This window comes from Notothenia rossii (assembly GCF_949606895.1).
Source record: "Notothenia rossii genome assembly, chromosome: 3".
NCBI classification, from domain to species: domain Eukaryota; kingdom Metazoa; phylum Chordata; class Actinopteri; order Perciformes; family Nototheniidae; genus Notothenia; species Notothenia rossii.
This window is the reverse complement of record NC_136901.1, coordinates 31,200,567-31,227,825: the sequence shown is the minus strand read 5'-3', so window position 1 is coordinate 31,227,825 and position 27,259 is coordinate 31,200,567.

Here is a 27,259-nt window from a genome sequence, read left to right as displayed (position 1 = left end):
CCCCAACCCATAGATCCGTGGGTGAATAATGTCAATCACCACAGTGTACACATTAACAACAACTACACTATTTTGGCAGTGCAACAATTAAGCAAGAACTACACTCTTTTGGCAGTAACACTAGATAAATACTAAACGGTCAGACTGACACTGAAGACAAACAAACCATTTTCAGCAATCAATCTGTTAAGTTGACTCTGGGTGACATGTGCGAATAAAAAAAAATCGTTTTTTGGCTGTTTAGATGGTGTTGCTCCATCTGGGTCACTGCCGGTGGTTGAGACGGTGGGGTCTTTGGCAGAGGCGTCAATTGGGTATGGCAAGGTATGGCAGCTGCCACACCTTGGCTCCAGGGGAAAATGTAAATGTTCGTTTTAAAAAAATAAATTTATGGAATTACTCTGTGTCAATTTGTATTGATTATTCTATTATTTAATACATATAAATTAAATACAAATGAAAATCAGAACAACACAATCGATTTCTCTAGTCTAGATATTATCTTTCCCAATACTTATCGTAACGTATCCCCCCTCCCTATCTTGAAATGTGGTATCTCCTGACGAGAAGCCGCCGGAGGTCAGAGCGGGTCATGTTATCGCGGTTTTTTTTATTTTTCGGCTAAGCTAATTAACTAAAATGAAAAGAAAGCAAAGAACTTTAGAATCTTTTTTTATCAAAAAAAAGGCAGGTGAAGGTGATGGCTCCAATGTTGCCCCAGCAGCAGAGGGAGAAGGACCAGGTAGTGAAGGTGGGATTCAAGCTGTTAACGAGGCTGTTAGCCACTCCAGCACCTGCGCCGGGGATGCAGATGCTAACAGGGAGACGGAGACTACATGCATGGAGGCTGAGAACTCGTCCACACCGACTTCTCGAATTGAATCCGAGTCTGAGTCCCCACCAATTTCTCAGATTGAAAGAGCTGGATCAGACGTGGACAGCGATAAGGAAGGTCAAGGTCCGGGTGCAGCAGCAGTAGCAGCCTCTGGGTCAACTGGAGCAGAGAAGAAGGATATTAGTGGATGTAAAACAGACGGACTCAGGCGTCCTCGTTTGACCCACTTCCCAACTAGAAATGGAAGACGCTTTAATGTCAGTGTGTATCAGGAATATGACTGGGTTGAATATTCTGCGCAAGAAGATGCAGTTTATTGCTTTGCATGCCGTCATTTTGGAGGAGCCTCAACTTTAACAGGTGACAGGCATGGACTGCGTGTGTTCATAGACACTGGATACACATGTTGGAAGAACATGAAAAAAAATCTCCGGGATCATCAAGGGAGCAGTAGACACAATTGTGCTGCATTAGCGTGGTCTAACTTTAAGGCTGTGATCAGCGGACATAAGGAATCCATCGCAAGTCGGATTGACGCAAACAGGACAGATGAGGTGCAGGAGAACCGGGCTCACGTCAAATCCTTGTTCAAAATCACGTCATTTCTGGGAAGACAGGCCCTCCCTCTCCGTGGCCACAACGAGAGAGATGAGGATGAAAATAAAGGAAATTTCCTTGAACTTTTGGACGTTATTGCAACAGATGACAGGAACGTGAAAAGCAAACAGGAACGCAGGTATGCGCACTATTCTTCCCCAGAAGCCCAGAATGATATGGTGAGAGTTATTGGGGAAAATATCAGAAGTATAATCATAAATGAAGTAGGAGAAGCACGGTACTTTTCAGTGTTAGTGGATGAAACGAAAGACCTGTCTAAGAAGGAGCAGCTGGCCATTTTGATCCGTTATGTACATGACGGGATTATAAAGGAAAGAGCCATTGGAACCTATCACATGAAGGACCTGACAGCTGAATCCCTGGCCCAGAAAATAATAAAGGAATTATCGAGTTTAGATATTCAGCTGTGTGTTGCACAATGCTACGATGGTGCAAGTGTTATGCGGGGTAATGTGCGTGGAGTGCAGGCTTTAATACGTGAAAAAGTGCCGCATGCAGCGTATATACACTGTCATGCACATAGACTAAATCTTGTGCTTGTGAGCTCGATAACTGAAATACCAGAGATGGCAGAGTTTTTTGGTGTTGTTCAAACACTATATACTTGTATTGCAAATAGCAATACCAGACACATGCTTTTCATTGAGGCTCAAAAGAAGTTGGGACACAACAAAATACTGCACTTGGAGCGCACCTGTCCCACTCGGTGGCTGTATTGGTATAGGGCTCTACAGAAGATAAAACTGCGCTACGAGGCTATACTAGCTGTGTTAGATGCCACTATTGACGCTCATGCAGAGGGTTCAACTGAAGCTGCTGGACTTCGGACAAATATGCTGACAGTCACTTTTGTTGTGCGTCTTCATGTCCTAGAAAAAATCTTAAATCTCACTTATGGACTGTCTGAACAGCTTCAGACAAAAGACATTGCAATCACGATGGCTTCCAACCTCATACGGAGTACTAAGGCCCAGCTGGAAAAGATGAGGTCAGATAAAGAGTACCAGGACACACTGAGCAGAGCCAAGGCATTTTCCACAGAGCTCGGCCTCCCAAGCAGCGACACTGCCCCTCTGCGACCAGCAAGAGCACGGAGTGTGTCCAAAGCCTTGGCAGGGTTTATTGTCGGATCATCCAGTGGCCAGAGACAAACAGGAGATGACCAAGAAAAAAGACTATACTTTGAAACACTGGACCGCTTCATCTCTGAGTTAGATCGCCGATTTACAGATAATGATGAGCTACTTAATGCTATCCAGGCATTTGATTGTTCATCTCCCCATTTCATGGATGTAGTTAAAATGGAACAGTTTGCACAACTCTATGATGAACTGATCGACACCACCCTTCTCAGTTCCCAGTGTCACACAGCAAAAGCTTTCCTTGAACTTGAGATGAAGGAGGACGTGGAGGAGGAGAAAAACATAATGCTGGCTTTGACACGACTGAAGACCATGTCTGTCGCTTTTTCAGAGGTCATCAAGCTATTCAAGATCGCAGCAACAATTCCTGTCTCCACTGCATCCAACGAAAGATTCTTTTCCGTTTTAAAAAGAGTCAAGACTTACCTGCGGACCACCATGAGCGATGACAGGCTCACAAACCTCATGTTGATGGCTGTTGAGCCTGCTGTCGTAAAATCCCTGGACGCAGATGAACTCGTCAATAACTTTGCTGCTTTGAGGACCCGCCGTTATCCACTTGTGGAATAATTAATAAAGTTCATCTCAAAGTAAGATACCCAAACATCTTATTAATATGATTTCTCTTTCTCTTTTCTTCTCCCTCCCTCCCTCTCCTCTCTCCCTCCCTCTCCTCTTTATATTTGGACTTTAACAGTTTACAGCAGTTTACCTGGTATGTTCACGTGATATTGTTGCAATTACATAGTGAATGAAGTGAACAGAAAGAGTGAAATTGTGTCAGAAAGGCTATTACTGCTGTCTAACCCTGCCGCTTGCTATCCATGGTGCTGAGAACGGATGCGTAACGGCGCATTTGACTGAATTGATTGATTGACGTGCGTAGTTAAGTGTTTGTGTCCATAGTTACTTGCGCTAGCGGGATGTGAGTGAGGCTGCATTTGAAAAAGTTCAAATTTTCCTAACCACACAGAAAAGCTACATAGCAGACTTGTCACTTTTGTTATGATTCTTTGCTGGGCATGTATATTGATTGATACTGTAGTTAAGTCATGTGACTAGTAACCTTGCCATACCTTAGCTTTGGCTGAATTGACGCCACTGAGGTAAAGCATTGCCATTTTACACCTATTTCCAGGTGTGGTGTCGGTTCTCCATCTCTTTTAACAATATATACTAATGTCCTGAACAAACCCAACCCCCCACCCACAACAGCGAGCTACTTGCACTGGTGCTATGATGTTTAAAAATGAACCAGCTTTGGGAGATGAGAGCCACAGGAGCAGTGACATTGTTTATTTGCAGAATGCAACTCATAAAGTACAACACATGTGACATCACTAAACAACATTACTGGTGATTACCTCTCTACACTGAATATCAGATGTCTGCTTGCATCGTCTCCCTCTTTTATACTTCCTGCTGCCAGAGTTTTGTTTTTCAGAAATCATTCAAGAAAAACAGCTTATGCACGGCTTTACGCTCACAAAACAGTTTGCTCTTCCCAGTCCCAAACCACACACCTGTACCTGTGAGATCAATGATATGCTGTTGCCCCATTACGCCATCTAGTGTTCAAAATATATAAAAAAATATATATAAAATATATATAATATATAAAAATATATATAAAATGTAACCATTGTAATGTGTGCAAATGGGGTTACCCAGCTTCTATGAGTATAGGCGCAGCCCTCTAAGGCTATCGCTATTGGGTAATCCCACTCCACGTGTGCAGCACTGAAAGACTTAATCCACGCCCACCTATGACGTGGGCTCCACCTACGGTCTTTCCGTATAAATAGGAAGTAGTTCCTACAATCTGCTCCCACACAAACAGCTTTTCTTCAGCTATTCGCGGAGCCAGTGGGGCCCGAACCTTAGAGGGCTGCGCCTATACTCATAGAAGCTGGGTTACAGTACATAACCCCAGTTCTATATCGTATAAGGCTTCGCCCTCTAAGGCTATCGCTATTGGGTTAAGGTCGAAGCAGGATGTAGTCCACGCCCCACTGGTCCGTCCGTTACCAGAAGCACAAAAACACACCTACTCAATTAATAACCCATTTTGCCATGCGTAAAGGGGCATCACATTCCCAGGGAAAATAGCATTACAAAACGAATATTCTCTATATGGGAAAGAAGGTAGGCTATATCAGTAGGCTGTCGTTTATAAAAAGTAGAGACCAAAGTCCCACTTGTTAAAACGATCAAAGAGGGGGGAAAGGGCAGCTCTCTAAGTGCCGACAGGCAGGAGAGAGGGCACGCAGTTGAGTCCCCGGCATTACTCACTCTGACAGGATACTCAGTACTGAGTGTGTTAGAGAGGAATGGGAGACATCCCTCAAATAAAAACGAATAAAATAACAGGGGGAAGACCAAGATGCAGCCGTGCAAACGTCTTCCACTGTCATTCCTCCGTGCAACGCCGTGGAGGAGGAAATTCCTCTGGTGCCGTGCGCTTTGATGTTCTCCGGGGGATCCACCCTAGAGGAGACATACGCCTTTGAAACAGTCATACATCAAATCTTATTCGTCCTAATGAGCGCTCTCTGTAATGCACAAACAGACGCATGGAACTGCGTAAAGCAGCCGTGCGTGCAATATAGCATGTCAGCACGCGCACGGGACAGAGGAGATGAGATGTGGCTTCCTCCTCTGATGTGTGAGGAGGAGGAAAGAAGCCCTCCAAAGGTATCACTCTCGATCTAAAAGAGCTTGTGATCACCTTTGGCATAAAAACCGGGTTAGGGCGCAAAAACAGCTGAGCTGCCATCTCCTTGGATCTGGAGACATGACGGAGCAACAGAGAGAGCAGACAAATCACTCACCCCTTTAGCTGATGTCAGAGCCAAGAGCAGAGCTACTTTGGCTGACAAGAACTTTAGGGGGACCTGATCTAAAGGTTCAAATGGAGCTTTACTCAGTGCGCGTAACACTAAAGCCAAAACCCATTGAGGCGCCAAAGCGCGTGACACAGGTCTGAGTCTCTGTGCTCCCCGTATAAAACGTTTTGTCAGCGGGTGACTAAACACCGTGCTGACACCAAACCTACGTGGCAAGATGAAATGGAAGCATCATATGTTTTTACCGTAATATGAGGCAATTCCTGTCCAGCAACAGCTGGAGGAACGACAGCACGAGAGGCAAGGGGTATGTAACGGGGTTCAGGCTTTTCCCTACACACCAAACGGAACATTGTCCATTTGGCTGTGAAGGATGCTCTGGTGTGTTCAGCAGCTGCGCTGATTCCTCCCACGGAAGGAGGAATGTACACTATGCGTCTCCTCTGACGCACAGGGTTGATGTGTAGGCGAATAAACCACCTCTGGAGTCTCCTCACTGTGAAGGAGACCCAGGGGGATCACCACGTGACCAGCTGATATCATGCCTAACAGCTGCACCACGGAGAGGGCTGTCACCGCCCCGCGGGGTGTGACGCGCCGGAGGAGAGCTGTCCCTTTCTCCCCTCTCCGCTGTGGGAGTCGCTCTCTCATGCGGGCTGAGTTTAATTCCACTCCCAGTTAAATGATAACATGGGAGGGAAGAGGACAGCTCTTCTTCCAGTTGATAATGAAACCCAGGCTTACAGATGAGATACGAGCTGTATCGTCTGTAAGCCGCTTCCTCCCTTCCTGGAGCGAGATAGCCACAGCCGGTCGTCCAGGTAAAATCACACTCTCATCCCCATTCTGAGTAGCTGCTCCAACTGTCTCCACCCACTTTGAAAAAGTGCATGGAGCCAGGAATGAGAAATGCAGGAATTTGTTGTGTTTAGGGATGATGGTTACGTGGAGGAATGCATCCTTCAGTATTATCGATGTGAACCAGTCTCCCTGGTGAACACTCCAGCACCTGTTTGATCGTCAGCATGGGAAAAGGCCATTCCCTTGTTGGACACTGACAGATCGAGGATGGGTCTCATTCCCCCCGCCCCGTCTCCTTCGGGATCAGAAAATAGCGGGAGTAAAAACCCCTGATTTTCTTCCCCTTGAGGAACCCTGGAAAAAAGCTTTCTTTTAACAAGAGTTCCTGCCGCTCTGCAAGGAGCGCGAGACACTGTTCCTGGGATGACAGGGTTCCCTGTATCCCGTAGAACTGCGGGGGGGAGAGGCGAACTGCAGAGACTACCCTCTGCCCATCCGCCTGCTCATCCATCTGTCCATCAGACACACTCGCCGCCAGCCTGAGTACCATACCTACTCTGATAGCGCCGGGTGTACATTCTCTGGATGCGCTGTGGTTGGTGGCAAACCACGCCAGAGCCCTCCACACGCTGCATTTCACACAGGCTCTCATTATGTCGCCGTTTAGGAGAAGACTCGTAAACCGCGCGTTCACGCTCAACACCACTAAGGGATGAGCGGAAGTGTGTGCAGTGCTGTCCACATGATGCGTAATAATGGCCCTCCGTGAGCTTATTACGACCGTGGGTTGGAGGTACGTCTGAGACAGAGGAAAAAAATCTGTGCTGCCTAATAACCGAAAGGTTAAGGTAGACGGATTGAATCGTAAGCCCTGCTGTTTTATTAACCGATAAGTTAAAAAACCCAGCCGGCTTAGGCAGTGAGCCATGCTGCCAAGTAACCAATAGGCTATTGGCAGCAGGCTTAACCGGGGAGCCTTGCTGCGTATATTATCTTCCATCTGTCCATCGAACACACGCGCCGCCACTTAGCGCAAACCTGCTCTGGATGTGCTGTGGTTGTCATGGTGACGAGCCACGCCAGAGCCCTCCAGACGCTGTCTAGAAGAAGGCTCGTAAACCGGACCTTGAGGTGCGTTCACGCTCAACACCCCTGAGGGATGAGCGGAGGTGTGTGCAGTGCTGTCCACACTTTAATAATGGCACTCGTGGACACATTAAAACCGTGTGTAGGAGGTAGGTCTGGGACAGAGGAGAAAAACCGAGTTGCCTAAAAACCAATAGGTTTTAAAGACAGCCGATTTATGCAGCGAGCCATGATGCCTATAACCCACAGGTTAGGGGCAGCCGGCTTACCTGGTGGGCTTTGCTGCTTATTATTATCCATCTGTCCATCGAACACACGCGTCGCCACTCAGAGTAATACTCTGAGAGCGCGCGACATGAGTAGTAATAATGATCCTGTTTCGATCACATTAGTATGCATAAAAAGTGACAGGTGGGCCCGCCCCCAATTATGCTAATGAGCTAAGTCCCGCCTCCCTTTGTTCGAGGTGTGATATCACAAGTAGGTTTGATATCACAAGTAGGTGTGAGATCCATCGATAGGAGGGGTGATGTGTATTCACACGTAGGTGTGAAATTCCCCCAATGTAGTAGCGCCTTATGGCGTCTAATCAAAAACGTTGTGTGTGTGTGTCTCTCTGTGTGTGTGTGTGTGTGTGTGTTTGTGTGTGTGTGTGTGTGTGTGTGTGTGTGTGTGTGTGTGTGTGTGTGTGCGTGCGTGTGTGTGTGTGTGTGTGTGTGTGTGTGTGTGTGTGTGTGTGTGTGTGTGTGTGTGTGTGTGTGTGTGTGTGTGTGTGTGTGTGTGTGTGTGTGTGTGTGTGTGTGTGTGTGTGTGTGTGTGTGGACCTTGATTGCTGTCCTCACATGGAGCTTCAGGTTCCTGTCAGGATCTTAAGTCTTTCTTAGTAATTTCTTCACTTTGTTCCTTTTTCTTTTCACCTTCCTTCTTTTTGTCTTTTTCGTTTTCTGTCCTATTGTCCCTTTTCTTTTCATTCGCATTCTGCGTTTGCTTTTCATTTTTCTTCTCCTTTTCATTTAGCTTTTTCTTTTTCTTCGGTTTTCTTTACTTTTGCTTTTCTTTTCTGCTAATTGTCGTTTGCAATCCTGGCGAGTGGTATGAGATATATTGTTTCTATAAAGGTTATCTATAATACCATCTTTTAAAGAAAGATATTCTTCATATGTCATGTTATCATAGTCCTCTTTTGTCCTAAAGACCTTACATGGATATGATATAGAGGAGAGCTCTTCTTCTGGAACATCCTCTCCCCTACTTTGTAACATCCAGTCATTAAGCCCATATCCGTTATCCTGGTGATAATAAGTGTAGGCTACATCAGACTTGGTTTTTCTCAGATCCATGGCTGCTTTTCAACGGTCGTCTTAGTGGGGTCCTTCGTTTTAGATTATTTGCTGAGTGGGGTGGGAATTATTGCGTTGAGTGGGGGGAGTCATCTGTAGAATTGAGAGTTTTTTTCACCAGTATAATGTCCCCTGCTGTTTGACTCTTTTTAAAAAGTTATTTTCCATCTATCAATTTCAACCAAGCAGCAAGAGGTACAATTTAAGAATAAGTAACAGGAATTACACACAAATCTGCAGTGTCCGTAAAAAGTGTTAAAATCACAAACTTGCCTTTTAGCGAAACAGTCTTTAAAAAAAAATATAATCAGACAATGTACTTCATTTTCTAGTTTTAAGGTTTTGCATACCTCAAACTTTATCTAAAAGTATCTTGGTAACACAAGAAAAGACAAAAAAGCATTGATGTTAACAAAACTTGATCGTTCCACTGAAATAGCGTTAAAATCAAAAAGTGCCCTTAAAGAAAATGTATTCGGACAAAGTATTCTATTTTCAAAAATGTTTAAGGTTTTGCATTAACAAAAAGTGTATCTTACAGTTCTTTTGTGAGAGAATTACACTCAAATCTGCCGAGTTTCAGTAAAAAGTGTTAAAATCACAAACTTGCCTTTTAGAGAAACAGTCTTTAAAAAAAAATCTAATCAGAAAATGTACTTCATTTTCTAGTTTTAAGGTTTTGCATACCTCAAAGTATGTCTAAAAGTATATTGGCAAGAGAAAAAAGCCAAAATCTGCCTAGGCCATTAAAAAGAAAAAAAAATCCTTACAAAGTACTTCATATTCTACCAGTTGTTAAGTGTTGCATACATCAAAGTGTGTCTAGTAACACGAGAAAAGAGAAAAAAGCCAAAATCTGCCTAGTGTCAGTAAATAAGTGTTAAAATCACACATTTGCCTTTTAGAGTCACAGTCTTTAAGAAAATAACAGTTTTACACAGTGACTGACATTCTGTATGGGGGTTTCTCACCTGAGCTGCTGCAGGGGGGCGTTGAAAAGGGGATGAGTATGTCTGGCTCTCGGGGGGATGGTGTGTTAAGAGTCACAGTCTTAAAGAAAATCTGTTCAGAAGAAGTACTTTCTACCAGTTGTAAAGTTGTCATACATAAAAACTCTATCCAAAAAGTAAGAGACTTACTGTTCTTTTGTGAGAGAATTACACACAAATCTGCCGAGTGTCAGTAAAAAGTGTTAAAATCACAAACTTGCCTTTTAGAGAAACAGTCTTTAAGAAAAATCTAATCAGACAATGTACTTCATTTTCTAGTTTTAAGGTTTTGCATACCTCAGAGTGTGTCTAAAAGTATCTTCGCAAGATTAAAAAGCCCAAATCTGCCTAGTGTCTGGAAAAAAAGTGTTAAAATCACAAACTTGCCTTTTAGAGTCACAGTCTTTAAGAAAATAGAAGTGTTACACAGTGACTGACATTCTACCAGTTGTAAAGTTTTCAGACACCAAACTGTATCTAAAAGTATCTTGGTAACACAAGAAAAGAGAAAAAAGCATTGATGTTAACAAAACTTGATCTTTCCACTGAAATAGCGTTAAAATCAAAAAGTGCCTTTAAAGAAAATGTATTAAGACAAAGTATTTTATTTTCAAAAATGTTTAATGTTTTTGCATTAACAAAAAGTGTATTTTACAGTTATTTTGTGAGAGAATTACACTCAAATCTGCCGAGTGTCAGTAAAAAGTGTTAAAATCACAAACTTGCCTTTTAGAAAAACAGTCTTTAAGAAAAAATCTAATTCGACAATGTACTTCATTTTCTAGTTTTAAGGTTTTGCATTCCTCATAGTGTGTCTAAAAGTATTGTGGCAAGAGAAAAAAGCCAAAATCTGCCTAGGCCATTAAAAAGAAACCATATTCCTTACAAAGTACTTCATGTTCTACCAGTTGTTAAGTGTTGCATACATTAAAGTGTGTCTAAAAGTATCTTAGTAACACGAGAAAAAAGCCAAAATCTGCCGAGTGTCAGTAAATAAGTGTTAAAATCACACATTTGCCTTTTAGAGTCACAGTCTTTAAGAAAATAAAAGTTTTACACAGTGACTGACATTCTGTATTGGGGTTTCACACCTGAGCTGCTGCAGGGGGGCGTTGAAAAGGGGATGAGTATGTCTGGCTCTCGGGGGGATGGTGTGTTAAGAGTCACAGTCTTAAAGAAAATATGTTCAGAAAAAGTACTTAACTTTCTACCAGTTGTAAAGTTGTCATACATAAAAACTCTATCCAAAAATTAAGAGACTTACTGTTCCTTTGTGAGAGAATTACACACAAATCTGCCGAGTGTCAGTAAAAAGTGTTAAAATCACAAACTTCCCTTTTAGAGAAACAGTCTTTAAAAAAAAAGACATGATCAAGGGCGCATTAAGATCTTTAAACTATGAATACCCTCTTCAAAGAGACTTCCTTGTAGTTAATAAAATAATTAAAACATTAGTTCACAAGCCATACAACTTAAGAGAACATCCAGTTCACAAGTCATACAATTTCAAAAAGAACATCCTTGGTTAAAAACAACTTCATAGGGGTTTTTAAAGGTCACATGTCATGCTTTTCCGGTTATTACCCGTCCCCTTGTGTGTTATGAAGGTTTTTCTGCATGTAAATGGTGTGCAGAGTCAAAACCCTCAAAGTACGCCCTGTAGCGAGTAAGACTCTAAAACAGAAAATACCTCCCCAAAACGCCTCGTTTGTGAAACGTCATCATGACGTCATCATCCATTTGATTCTTCCGGGTACGTGCTTACGAAAGCACGTACCCGGAACTAAATGGGCCAATCCGTGGAGCCGTTACTTTACGTCCGTGGAGCCGTTACATTAAGCCCCCGCTGATTGGTCCAAATTGACCAATCCACACACACACTCAGTGCAAGCAGCTCTGCTGATTTCTGTTCCCTGCTGCTGGCTGATAACAGACAGTTGGGATCGCGCAAAATTCTCTCTGCAGACCCATTCTCACAGCGTTTATCAACCTATAAACCTTTTTCTTACTCAATATCAAGCCACACTTATTGTTTTTATTTCGGCTGTGACTTTGTGTGTGTTCAGGTTGAGTTTGGCTGTGTATCGCTAAACAAGAAAATCACGGAGGGGTGGGGGGGAGCTGCAGCGAGCCGTTTAATGGAGAAAGTGAATACTGCTGAAGACACATACTTTACAGAGATGCTGTATGCAAAACCAATGTGAGTTTGGAAAATTGCACGGTATTTTTCTATTTTAGTATACCTCAACAATGGAATTATGATCAGTGGAAATGGCCATGACATGTGACCTTTAAAGTTGTGTGAATTAATTAAACATTACAAATACAAGATCCGGGAGTCATCGCAGTTACTGGCAATGTCTGGTGATCTCTGTGTCTGTTTTTTATGTCGAGAGTGACAGCCGACCGTACGGCACGTTTTGTTACAGTCTTTACAAAAGAGGGGTTTAAACTCTTCCAGAGTACATGAGGGGTCAAGACAGACATAACAATGACCACTACAGGAATGATTCCAATGATCGCTGTAGCCTGTGTAACAATGTTCGCAGACATATGGAGAGCCTAAAAACCCCTTTTTAATCCCATAGTAATGGTTTTTGAAGAGGAACAAAAACACAGTTTTGTCTCGTTTGGGACCGTCTGTCTGGAATTTACAGTGAGCATGATCTTCATCGCCTCTGTAAAACACCACAATCTTGCATTTTAAACTCTCTTCGAATGTATCAATGTCGTTGAATGTCACAGCTGTCTGATCTGTCAAACACACCCCCCTCTGAATCTCTCTACCGCGTACTGTGGGGTACATACGTTTCTCCATTCTTCAGATCCACTTAACCTTTTAGAGAAACAGTCTTTAAGAACAAATCTTTTTCTAGTTTTGAGGTTTTGCATACCTCAAAGTGTGTCTAAAAGTATCTTGGCAAGAGAAAAAAGCCAAAATCTGCCTAGGCCATTAAAAAGAAACCAAATTCCTTAGTTAGACACTGTGTTTTAGAGAGAACAATACAAGTGTAAGGTAACTGTTTTTAAATTCCATCCCCCCTCTGTCTACTGATAAGATGGCAGGAAGGGGGGAGGAGGAGGAAGGGCCAGGCTCACACAGTCACACACACACACACACACACACACTCACACACACACACACACACACACACACACACACACACACACACACACACACACACACACACACACACACACACACACACACACACACACACACACACACACACACAGCTGAATGATGTATGTGCAGAGTTTGACCCTTGAAGGCTGTTTCTTCTGCTCTAAAATGGAATATATTTGTTACCTATTAATAGAATTTTAGATTTTTAATTTTGGATTTATTTGTGAATGGGAGAAGTAGTAGATGGAAAACATACCAAACACTAATTATTCAAAGTAGAGTATTTTATTTTATATACGTTAATACTAAGGAGGCATAGGCCTATATGATGATATCATGTTTGACATTATTGATATTAAAAAAGTGATTTTTCCATGTCATTCGTGTGTTTTTCTTATCAAAAAGTGAAGTTATTTATTTGTAAGCTCCAAATCCAAATGTTTCCCGCAATGGCCTTTGTGCCCTGGCATGTGGCCTTTACGCCCTGAAAAAATGTGTGAAACCAGAGAGAACAATACAAGTGTAAGGTAACTGTTTTTAAATTCCATCCCCCTCTGTCTACTGATAAGATGGCAGGAAGGGGATAGGAGGATACACACACACACACACACACACACACACACACACACACACACACACACACACACACACACACACACACACACACACACACACACACACACACACACACACACACACACACTGTGTGAGACTCCATCCCTTTATAAACTAAAGTACTTCAACATTAGTTAACAGTCTCCCCAAAACTTAAAAACCATTATGAATCATAGTGCTAATACACAATAAACACAATATATACACAGAGGTTGTTTAACACACAACATACAACATTTAATAAATAGAGTTTTTCAGGATCAGATCCAGGTCAGGAAAACACAGAGAAGAAATGCCAGGGTGGTTCATCATCACCTTTCTCTTGCTGTAGAAACTAGATATCCCTATAAACCCTTAGCCAGGTCAATGGCTCAAAAAATAAATACAACCAATCGGTCTAATCCTTGCAATGTAGACAGAGACTCCCTCATAGCTAGTAGACTAATTAACACAAATCTAATTTAGATAGGACAATAAAGTTTGTATGGTGACTTTTAATATACTAGAGAGGTGGGTGGTAGGGAGGTAGACATATCACACACGCCGTCTAGACATGCATCACCACAGAAGGAATGAGACTTTGAAACGATAGAAGAGTGTAGCTTAGATTCCCATTAGAAATTCTGTCTGATGAAGAAAGAAAGTGGTAACATACATCAATACTATTTTTTAATTATTATGTTTATGGGGGGCTTTTCTTTAGGGGCTAAAATAAGACACACACACACACACACACACACACACACACACACACACACACACACACACACACACACACACACACACACACACACACACACACACACACACACACACTTTTTTGATTAGACAGGTGCTACTACATTGGGGGCATTTCACACCTACGTGTGAATACACATCACCCGTCCTATCGACGGATCTCACACCTACTTGTGATATCACACCTACTTGTGATATCACACCTCGAACAAAGGGAGGCGGGACTTAGCTCATTAGCATAATTGGGGTGGGGCCCACCTGTCACTTTTTATGCATACCAATGTGATTGAAACAGGATCATTATTACTACTGACATGCTCTGAATGTGCTGTGGTTGTCATGGTGACAAGCCATGTCAGGGGGCCTCCATACGCTGCATGTCACACCGGCTCTCATCCTGTCTCTGTTTAGGAGAAGGCTCGTAAACTGGACATTGAGGCGCGTTCACGCTCAACCCTGCTGATGAATGAGCGGAGGTCTGTGCAGTGCTATTCACACAGTGCGTAATAACAACCCTGGGCTCACTACGACCGTGTGTAGTAGGCAGATCTGGGACGGAGGGAAAAACCGTGCTGCCTGCGAACCGACAGGTTAGGAGCATCAGGTTTAAACGTCAAGCCCTGCTGTCTAATAACCGCCTGGTTAAATACAGCTGGCTTGTGCCACGAGCCCTGCTGCCTGCTGACTGACAGGTTACAGCCGGTTCTTGCACCTCCACACGCTGTATTGCACAGCGGCTCTCATCATGTCGCCGTTTAGGAGAAGGCTCGTAAACCGGACATTGAGGCGCGTTCACGCTTAAAGCCACTTGAGGAATTAGCGGAGGTGTGTGGAGGCATATCTGTGACATAGGAAACAAGCCTTTGCTGTCTAATCAACCGACAGGTTTTAAAGAAAGCCGGTTTGTGCCTCGAGCCCTGCTGCCTAATAACCGACAGGCTCTGAGGCAGCCGCTTATGTCATCCGGAGGAGAGCCCTCCTGAACCGGGAGAATGGGAAGATCTCATTAGGCATCTGCCTTTCCGATGATCTCCGGGAGTTCCTGGAGAATACCGCCTATACGGCAGAGATGGCGGATAGAGGGACCCGGTGACCGTGCCGCCCGGCACGTTCATGTGACGTGTTCAGTACTTCATGAGCTTTACCTTTACCCATGGATGCGCAATAAGAACGGATTATATGAATACTTTCGTGACATTTTGCTCTCTCAAAAGTTGGGCCATTTTGTCTTCATGCGTCAATGAGCAATTCTCATAGGAATGAACGAGGCCCCGCCTCCCATGCTGTATCCAGTTGTTATTATACATCCATGCCCCAGAGCAAGTCGGACACAATTACTAACCATCATGCAACGCACTAGCAAGACGGCGGTCGCAATTGCGCAGGTCTGCATCGGTCTCGCTCATCACAAACGAGCCTAGACACGTTGGAGGGAGCACAGTCAGTGACTTATAGAGTGGCAAAGTCACGCCCATCTACTTCCGTTCCATGGGACCTTATTTCGGAAAAATAATGTATTGAAGTCAATGAAGAGAGAAAACGTATCTTTCGATACAGTTTGATTTGTGCCATGAATTACACATATGATGTTTGTCAATCTTAAAAAATAATTTCCATGTCAAAAAAAGTCACAGTTTGTCGTAAAACTGTTGAAATATAAGACTATGAAAAATACGCAACTAGAAAGACTACAAATCCCAGAGTCGCGTAAGTGATGTCATAACTGATGTCACAATTGTCTTCCTCCACCAAATAAGAGATAGCTAAGATAAGATAACTTTAACAAGGTGCCTGTGTGCTTGGTACCAGGTTGTTATCATACCAGCAATGGGTCTTGCTTGTTCTTTCGCTTCCCGTATGATGAAAGGACCAGGAGTGGCTGGATCATGTTAGCTACCTAGCTAGTAGCAAGCACGTTAGTTAGCATTACAGTCTTTGCCTTGTCATTTGTATTAGCCTTAACATCAAGTAACCCAAAATGTTAAACAGTAAGAGTAGTAGTCATATTTCGTGAACCCTTTGAAGAGTACTGTCACACCGGTGTGATCATTCTATAATACACAATTTAAGCCCAGGGGAGAAATTATAACACTAACGCTACATTATCATCGGCGATCTTTTCTACTTCATGCTATCTGCACAAATGGTTGACATTAAACATTAAAAAGATCAGGCAGTTCAGAGAGAATCAAAGGAAGGCAGGCAGGCAGGCAGCTTTGCATGACATTTTTCTGGACGTGTTTCATTGTGGTGATAGTGAGGGTAGTCAATCCCTTTTTTGACAAGACAGTAGTGACGGCCATATTGGTGACGTGTGTTGTTGTGCGAGTCTGTGAGACCAGAGATTTAGTCCATTGAGCGTTTCACACAAAAAAATGTGTTACTTCACAGTTTTATGACACATTTCTTTTTTTGACTTGCAAAATTATCTTTTAAATTGACAAACATCATATGTGTAATTCGTGGCACAATTCAAACGGGATCGAAAGATTATCTTTCTCTCTCCATTGACTTCAATACATAATATTTCCGAAACAAGGTCCCATGGAGCTCCCCGGAAGGGGAGGGACTTCGCCACTCTACAGGACTGTCTCAGAAAATTAGAATATTGTGATAAAGTTCTTTATTTTCTGTAATGCAATTAAAAAAACAAAAATGTCATACATTCTGGATTCATTACAAATCAACTGAAATATTGCAAGCCTTTTATTATTTTAATATTGCTGATTATGGCATACAGCTTAAGAAAACTCAAAAATCCTATCTCAAAAAATTAGAATAGTTCCTCAGACCAAGTAAAAAAAAAAGATTTATAACAGCAAAACACAATCAAACATTTGAAAATGTCCATTAATGCACTCAGTACTTGGTTGGGAATCCTTTTGCACGGATTACTGCATCAATGCGGCGTGGCATGGAGGCAATCAGCCTGTGGCATTGCTGAGGTGTTATGGATGCCCAGGATGCTTCAATAGCGGCCTTTAGCTCATTAGCATTGTTGGGTCTGGTGTCTTTCAGCTTCTTCTTCACAATACCCCACATATTCTCTATGGGGTTCAGGTCAGGGGAATTTGCAGGCCAATCGAGCACAGTAATGCCATGGTCAGTACACCAGTTACTGGTGGTTTTGGCACTGTGGGCAGGTGCCAGATCATGCTGGAAAATGAATTCCTCATCTCCATAGAGCTTTTCAGCAGACGGAAGCATGTAGTGCTCTAAAATCTCTTGGTACACAGCTGCATTTACTCTGGGCTTGATGAAACACAGTGGACCAACACCAGCAGCTGACATGGCTCCCCAAACCATCGCTGACTGTGGGAACTTCACACTGGATTTCAAGCAACTTGGATTTTGCTCCTCTCCAGCCTTTCTCCAGACTCTGGCGCCTTGACTTCCAAATGAAATACAAAACTTGCTTTCGTCTGAAAAGAGGACTTTGGACCACTGTGCAACTGTCCAGTGCTTCTTTTCCTTAGCCCAAGTCAGACGCCTCTTCCGTTGTCTTGAGTTCAGAAGTGGCTTGACCATGGGAATACGGCTATTGTAGCCCATTTCCCGGACACGTCTGTGAACAGTGACTTTTGATACCTGGACTCCAGCTTCAGTCCACTGTCTTTGAAGCTCCCCCAAATTCTGGAAGCGACTCTTCTTCACAATGCTGTTAAGGCTGCGGTCATCTCTCTTGGTTGTGCAGCGTTTCCTGCCACATTTCCCCCTTCCAACAGACTTTTTGTGGATGTGCTTTGAAACTGCACTCTGTGAACAGCTTGCTCTTTGAGAAATTTCTTTTTGTGTCTTACCCTCCTGATGGAGGGTGTCAATGACGGTCCTCTGGACAGCAGTCAGATCAGCAGTCTTCCCCATACTTGTGATTTAGTTTACTGAACCAAGCTGAGTGTTTTTCAAGGCTCAGGAAACCCTTGCAGGTGTTTCGAGTTAATTAGACGATTCAAGTGATTCGTTGAACACCCTACTAGTATACTTTTTCATGATATTCTAATATTTAGAGATAGGATATTTGAGTTTTCTTAAGCTGTATGCCATAATCAGCAATATTAAAATAATAAAAGGCTTGCAATATTTCAGTTGATTTGTAATGAATCCAGAATGTATGACATTTTTGTTTTTTTAATTGCATTACAGAAAATAAAGAACTTTATCACAATATTCTAATTTTCTGAGACAGTCCTGTATACTGAGAAGCGGCTGCTTCTTCTCAGTCAGCATCTGTTCCAGCTGAATCAGATGACTTAAGCCAACAAGGGCACGAGGCAGGCACAGAAGAAAATGATATGGATATGTCAGAACATTTCAGTGATCTTTTTCTTAGAAACATCTGTTTATTCTACCTGAAATGCAAGGACAGTTTTTACTACCTGCTTCAACCATACAGAACATTGTTGAGGAGATGCAAAATCATACATTAGTTGGGTCAGACATATACGTTGATTAAACGTTTTTTTTACTATTGAAGATGATTATTTTGGGGCATTTCTGTTTTATCGGACTGAGGCAGTAGAGATGGACAAAAAACAGTGGCGAAAGAGGAGAGGATTTGCAGCAAAGGGCCATGCCGGAATCAAGTCTTGGCTGCTTTGTGTGGAACGTGTTCTACGAGGCAGGGACGGACTGGCCATTGGGAATACCGGGAGTTTCCCCGGTGGGCCGGTGCTGTGTGTGGGCCGGAGGGCCAAACATTTTTAAATAAATTTAAAAAAAAGATTCATATTTATTTTGCCTAAATCCTACCGGCCCACATTTGTAAGTGTTCCGGCCCAGCCCATCCAAGTGGGGTGTGGCCCAATGGGCTGGTCCGGGCCGTTTTGATATGCTACCTTTGTTCTATCTATCAGTTTCAATTTCACACATCAGGCCCGTAGCCGCTGTCACTGCGCAGTGAACGATCAGGAGTGAGTGACTGAGAGACCTAGCTGGCAGTTGCTTACAGATGGATAAACAAGCTCCAAAGTGTAAAGGCGTTTTTGTATAGTTTGTGTACAGTATACAGTATTGTAGCGAGCCCTGGGTTCAGAGGGAGGGGCTTGCATAGGGGAGGGGGGGGGGGGGGGGTTGGCAGGGAAACGGGGTTCAGGGGGAGTGTCTGTACGGCTGTACCCGTAGGCTAGAAAAGGAGGAAGTGACGTCTGACTGAGAGGTCGCGCGGCTGTGGAGAAGAACGTGTTGCCCACATTCTGTTACTGAATTTAGGCTAGTTAGCTAGCAGGTTTATTGTTTTGGGTGCAGTCACTTTTACCTCCACTTGCTGTTCAAATAAATGTTGAAAGAAAAAGTAAATCTGTTTATAGTTCTGTTTTATATGGGTGTTGAAGAAGAAGAAGAATAATTGGGAGGGATGAAACCCTCTTTAATGGTCACACATGCAGAGCACACAGCACACAGAGTGAAATGTGTTCTCTGCTTTTAACCCATCCTAGTACCAGGAGTCTAGTACTAGGAGTGGGCAGCTATTGTTCAGCGCCAGGGGAGCAATGGGAGTGAGAGGAGAAGGGGGATGTCTGGTCCCTTGCTCAAGGGCACCACGGCAGGGCAGGAGGTGAACTGGGACCTCTCCAAGTAGAAGTCCACACTCCAAATGTAGGTCTGGTCGGGGACTTGAACCGGCGACCCTACGGCTCACAGTCCAAGCCCCTACTGACTGCCATAGATTTAGTCACCAGTGCACCAGATTGATGCATTTAACTTCAACATTAAAAAAAAAAATATGCTGCAACTATTTTGCTCTAGGCCAGGGGTTCCCAAAGTGGGGGTCGCGAGACCCCGAGTGGGGGTCGCGAGATGATTACAAAATAGAAATGGAAAATTTAAAAAAGCTAGCAACCCCCCCCCCCCGTCGACAGGGGGTCGCCAGTCTCTGGCACTGTTATTTTGGGGGTCGCGGGCTGAAAAGTTTGGGAACCCCTGCTCTAGGCAACTCAAGGGCTCAGGTAATGTGATTACTATATGAATAATTGTCCAAAATAACAAACAATGCATAGGGTTTTTTGTTAAGTAACATACTTTCATCGCCGGCCGGCCGATACATGTCGCGCATTAAGTGGGCCTGTCTGTCAATTAATCCCCGGGCCACTTTTTCCCCCCAGTCCGCCCCTGCTACGAGGTACAGCACTTTGGCAACCAATTAATTGTGTTTTTGAGTGTGAATTTAGCCTATTTATTTTAATTTGCAACAGTAAATTGAAAAGAATAAAGGGGCGGGGGCAGGGGCGGGATCAACTCCTGAACAAAAACACAAAGCCCGCGTTTTATCCAGTTTGTACACAACGATGGAGAAACGTAACAAGCAGCAGTGGTCCACTGAAAAGACCAGCTACCTACTGGGAATCTGGTCTTCCGAAGAGGTGCTCCCAGGAAGCTGGGAGCACAATCGGCCATTGTTGTTGTTGTTGGTGTGAGCTGTGAGGGGTTTGCGCGCGGTTTGGCTTTATGAAGCAGGCACGCAAACGGTTACGTCAGGACGCAAACGATGACGCAGCACCAGTCAGTCTCTGGGCGGTGTGAAAAGAGCCGGAGCTAAACCGAAGAACCGGTTCTGAACCTGAAAAGCTCTAGCACGGACCTTGAACCGGAGTTGCGTTGGTTTGAATGAAGTAATAGTCAACCCTTCTAATCAGATCCCTGACAGAGGTAAATAGTGGTAAGTTGTTTTACAGTTCAGTGTACAGCTTTAGCTTTATCTCTGTTTTAATAAATTCTTCAGGAAGGATCATGCCAGCCCACATCAAACAGTCACATTAAAACAATTACTGAAATCAGCATACTATCACCTTAGGAATATAACTAGGATTAAAAGACTAATGTAACAGCAGGATTTGGAAAAACTTGTCCATGCTTTTATCTTCAGTAGAATGGACTACTGCAATGGTGTAAAAATATATTAAAAAGATGCAGCTAATTCAGAACGCTGCTGCTCGAGTCCTCCCTAACACTAAGAAAGTGGATCACATCACTCCTATTCTGAAGTCTTTACACTGGCTTCCTGTGTCTCAAATCATTGATTTCAAAATACTGCTACTGGTATATACAGATGTAGCACTCCAGATAGGACTCACATGGGTGTGTCCCAGTCAAAAGCCCAGCGGATCCCAGTGGCTGGGGGTGTTGCCAAATTGCTAGAGTGCCTTGCCAAATTTCCCCATTTGTTCAATTACAGGATTTAACCATGAGATGGCGCTTCATTCACAAATACACAAAGACAACTGGGTGTTGTAGAACTTAGTCTGTTTGCAATGTTTGCAGCTCTGCAGTTGTGTTTGCTGAATACTGGAGCATTTAATCACTTATTTGTAATGGTTTTCACAGGCTACTATAATGAAAAAACATCAATATTTTAGATCAAATAAAGTATATAGTTTGCTTTATACAGTATATTTTTTGTAATATTGTTGGGGCAGAGTAGATTGAAGTAAATCAATTTATACATTAAGATAAGATAAGATGGACCTTTATTAATCCCCGTGGGGAAATTAAGTAGTTCTAAAATATAATTATCATATCTGTTACGGCTGCTGTTTCTGTCTGCTCATTAATTTGCCTCTGAGTGTTTTCAGCTGTGTGCGTGTGTGTGATATGTAAATGAGCTGTGTGGTTGCCCCGACGTCATTGGCTGTCATCTCCTGGTCCGCCTCTGAAGAGGGTGATTGGATCGACGACAGCCAATCGCAGCGTACAGCCGGCGCACACCTGCTGGGGAGGAGTACAAAGGCTGCGGACTGTCATCACTCTGGAGGCTCTGTTGAGTGAACAGACGCCTCTCGCTATTTGCTCTTTGTTCTGGGGTTAACTTGTGTGGACCATGTTATTGTGATTAGGAGTATTGTTGTGATTAAATGTGCTTTGATTAGTTTGATTAGATATGCTTAGATTAGTTTAGTATTGTTTGAATGTTTTCCTAGCTGTGTTTTCTTACAGCCTTCCTTTCCTAGTTGTACCACTTTTACAGTGAGGTTTTGTTTCTTTCTTTATTTAGTGTGTGAGTATTTAGTCTCCCTGTAGCCTATGCGTTTAGAGTCCTCCCTTAGTTTGGTTGCCTATTTAAACTTGCGCCCTTGTGGCCTCTTTTGTTTGTTATGTAAACCGGTGTTTGTGGCAATTTGTTTGTTTCAGGCTGCCTGCCTGCCATTTTGTTTACCGCTGCTATTTAAATAAACCGCTTATAATTATACCAATTCCAATCTGGTTGTGTTGCTTCCCTCTGATTCCCCTAGCTCAGAAGGGAACGTAATACATGGGGGCTCGTCCGGGATATTAACATAATTCCTGGGGTTATAGGTGTTTTTTTTTCTGGAAACAATTTGGTGGACTTTGTGCAGTTTAGCTGAGTATGGCAACTTTTGATTTGGAGTTGTTTTTGGTCTGTCCTTCTCATGAGCAGTTAGTTCAGTGTCGTAGAGACGACTTATATGATATAGCGCAACACCTCAGTCTCGCATTGAATAATCAAACATTAAAAAAAGAATTAAAGGCTCTGGTGGTAGATGAGTTGGTGGAAAGGGGTTCTCTGGTGCTGCCTGTACAAGCTGAACAAGCTGCGTTCAATTTCCTGTCTGAAGCTGGGAGACAGAAGTCTGAGGCGGAGCTTTCAGTTGCTCAGGTAGAGGGTGGTGACGGTGAGGACGGCGGGCAGTGTAAAGCACCGTTCGCGTCGCCTCGCTGTGACCCACCGTCTCCTGGCAGCCTAGACTCCCGAGAGGGGGTTAAACTAAAGGTCCGTCTCGCAAGTCTTCAGCTAGAGGCCAAGGACAGGGAGCAAGACAAGCAATATCAGTTTCAGTTAGACCTAAGAAAGTTGGAAATTGATAAGGAAGTCAGGATGCGTCAGCTGGAGCTAGACTCCCAACTGCGCGCATCCGGTGCTTTTGACTCTGCCGGAAGAAACTTGCTATTTCCACCTCCTCCACCTGCCTTTGACATGAGTAGAAACATTTCGTTAGTGCCAACCTTCTGTGAGACTGAGGTGGACGCCTATTTTGGTGCCTTCGAGCGCATTGCTACAGCGTTGCGTTGGCCGGCTGAAGTTTGGGCTCTGATGGTAACGTGCAAATTACATGGAAAAGCTCAGGAAGCAGTTGCGGCTCTCACGTTAGAGGACAGCCTGCAGTATGACTCAGTGAAGCTTGCCATCCTCAGTGTATGAGTTAGTCCCTGAAGCTTACCGGCAAAAGTTTAGACACCATAGGGAGGGTCCTAATCAAACTCACGCCGAGTTCGCCAGAGAAAAGGGAATGTTTTTTGCTAAATGGGTTACGTCATGTAAAGCAGAGGATTATTCTGCTCTGAGGGAATTGACCATGTTGGAGGAGTTTAAAAAAAGTTTGCCTGAGCACATTGTTGTTTACTTAAATGAGCAAAAAGTAAATACCCTCTCTGCTGCTGCTGTGTTAGCCGATGAGTATGTGTTAACGCATAAATCTGTGTTGTCCCCTGTCTTTACTGACAGATCTCGCCGTGTGTTAGTCGCACCACCTACTGAACCGTTGAGTGTGTATAATGTAACCAGAGAGGAGAGAGAGAGTGCTTTTACTGTCACAAACCTGGACATGTCATCGCCAACTGCCCAGCTCTGAAGCGTAAAGAACAGCGGCAGAATATGTCCCCGCCAAACGGTATTGGCCTGATCACCCATACCCGTGCACAGGCGAGTAAAAGTGTTCCTGATGTCGCCTTATCTGAGTCTGTCATTGTGCATGTGCTTTCAGATGAAGCTGTGTCCGGGGAGAAGCCAGGAATTGTGGCTCCCCCTCCTCTTTGTGAGGATGTCGCGAGACCGGCGCAACACACCGGCTCAGACAAGCCTCTAGACTTCTCGACACTCCCGGTAACCCGAGAGCGTCAGCTTGTGTATCGGATCTTAGTGTTAGTGTTGGCTCTACAACATGTTAAGATTGATGTTGGACCCAGCCTTTGGCCAAATGTGATGTGTTACGATCCATTCATATTCTGCCCCAGCGTGTCCAAGCACAACCAGCGTCTCCTGCAATGGGCTCTGATTGTGCGGGACTACCACAGTAGACACCCGTCATTAAAGGGTTCAGAGAATGTGTTGGCCGATGCTTGTCCAGGTTGAGTTTGAGATGTTAGTGTGTTAGGTTGAGTTTGTGATGTTAGAATGTGTGTTGTTAGGAGTTCGTTAGTGTGTTTGGTTCACAAAACCTGTGGGTTTGTGTTTTAAGGGGGGGAGTGTTACGGCTGCTGTTTCTGTCTGCTCATTAATTTGCCTGTGAGTGTTTCCAGCTGTGTGCGTGTGTAATATGTAAATGAGCTGTGTGGTTGCCCCGACGTCATTGGCTGTCATCTCCTGGTCCGCCTCTGAAGAGGGTGATTGGATCGACGACAGCCAATCGCAGCGCACAGCCGGCGCACACCTGCTGGGGAGGAGTACAAAGGCCGCGGACTGTCATCACTCTGGAGGCTCTGTTGAGTGAACAGACGCCTCTCGCTATTCGCTCTTTGTTCTGGGGTTAACTTGTGTGGACTGTTATTGTGATTAGCAGTATTGTTGTGGTTAGATGTGCTTAGATTAGTTTGATTAGATATGCTTAGATTAGCTTAGTTTGACTGTTGTCCTAGCTGTGTTTTCTTACAGCCTTCCTTTCCTAGTTGTACCACTTTTACAGTGAGGTTTTGTTTCCTTCTTTATTTAGCGTGTGAGTATTTAGTTTCCCTGTAGCCTATGCGTTTAGACTCACTGTTTAGAGTCCTCCCTTAGTTTGGTTGCCTATTTAAACTTGCGCCCTTGTGGCCTCTTTTGTTTGTTATGTAAACCGGTGTTTGTGGCAATTTGTTTGTTTCAGGCTGCTTGCCTGCCATTTTATTTACCGCTGCTATTTAAAATAAACCGCTTATAATTATACCAATTCCAATCTGGTTGTGTTGCTTCCCTCTGATTCCCCTAGCTCAGAAGGGAACGTAATAATATCATATATTATAATGTATTGTATTATTAAGTAATATCATACATTAACCCCATTATAGCAGATGCCACATTGAATGGATGAACACATTTATGCATCAATAATTACAACAGAGTATTTCTAAATACAACTTGTAAAAATACAATATGTATTTAATATGGATAACATAATAATTAATTTCAGATGATAATACTTTTCAGGGTTAGGTCCGGTCTGACAGCGCTTAGCTCTCTGCTGAAGATCACTGCTGCTCTAAACAAAGTCAAAAATCCTACATCCAAACGGAATACATATAATTAATTATTATTAATAAGTTAAGTCTTGTTCATTGTTTTTCAATTTTATTAAATGTTTGATATTTCCGGCACAGACCCTTCCATACCGGCAATGCGCGATAGAAACAACAGAAAGTGCGACAGTTTAAAGAGCCTGTGACAGCATCCCAACAACTGTTGTGCAATGAAATATTGGGCTACTAGTAATCTTGAACCTTCAGTTTAAAAAAGAAGGCGCGATACCGTTCCGATAAATATCAATAATTTCGAACATCGCGGGGAAATTTTTTCTACTCATTTTGAAGTTTTGGGGGAAGCCGGAAGTGACGTCAATGCGGGAACGCTTCACTGTGCGGCGAGAGAACCAAACACGGACAAAGTGTGTTGTCATGCGTAGAAATGGTGAATTACTGAGTTTAGGCACGTTAATAACGTTTTAATGAAGTTGACTACAGTATATTCATATTTGTCAGTGCTTTCATGTCAATTTGGCGAACATAAACATACATGATCGTGGTGAAGATGATGATTAAACTAGGATTACAAATCGGTAGTGAGAGCTGCTGAATTTCCTCCCGTAGGATGTGATATAAAAACAAATCGATTATTTTTGTAGTTGTAAACTCAAGTGGATGAAACTACATTTATTGTGCTTTCATGTCAATTTGGCGAACATATGATACATTAAATGATCGTGAGGATGATGATTTACATTTTTTTTGTTTGAGCCGGTCTGCATTTTCTGATGAGAAAACAAACCGATGCTTTTTGTAGTTGTAGTACACCAACATGGATTAAACGTGTGGTTTTTTTACCACAATGTTGGGGAAATTAATGGATAAAATGCACAGATTATTATTATTATTATTCCCACTCCGATCGGGACACTAGGTCCACCGTTTCCCCGCAGCGAGGCTCCCCCCGTTGACAGTTTACGTGGGCTGGGCTGGGTGCAGTGGCGGACTGGCCATCTTGTCTGTCAAAATGCATCTTACGTTTCTAACTTGCAATATCATTATTTCCGTTCTCTTCACTCCAGAAGAGCGATCTCCCTGTGTCTCTCTGTGTGCGGGGGGCGGGGCCTAACAGACATGCTGCTGCGAACACAAACCTACAGACTGGGGGTTGGCAGGTCACAGGAGGGGGGGGGAGCTGTGGAATGTGAGCATCCCCCTTGGGAGACTTACTCCACACATTCTGATGGCCAATTAGTTTTGAACAAAGAGTTTGCAACATGGCGGGTGGGGGCTTCTCAAAAGAGAAAATGCAGATATAATTCACTCTCTCGACTCTAGTATCTCGAGCTGAGGTGGTTTGTACCCGTGCTGCTGATGAAACTCTCCATTGGCTCAGCAAAAGTTTGTTGTTGTTTTGTGTCAGTTTTACGTCACCACTTCATTCACATTTTTCATCATTGTTCCACAATGTTTTTCATGATATTAATATCCATATATTTTATACTATACTTGCACTGCTTACCGTTTTCATACTTTATCTTAGCATATTCATACACACTGTTAATACTGCTCACAGGCTGCTGTGTATATCTAGTGTATTCATACCCCTCACTGTTTATTCATAATTCAATTAATTCTATATTTTATTCTGTAGATTGTGTACATTACTTTTCACTTTACTGCTTGTTGCACCGTTAGAAGCTAAACTGCATTTCATTGTCTCAGTACCTGTAATCTGTGCAATAACAATAAAGCAGGCATCTTTATTGTAGCCTCAACAGTCAAGTTCTAATTAGTGCAATATGAAATAAAAACAACTACACTCTTTTGGCAGTGTTGTGGTGCCGTGAGATGGGTGTCGGAGGCGGGGTATCAAAGGTACAAGCTATACTTTTATTTAGCATCTGAAAACCATTGTAAACAACTTCATGACCGGGAAGCGAAGACCGGCGGAAACAG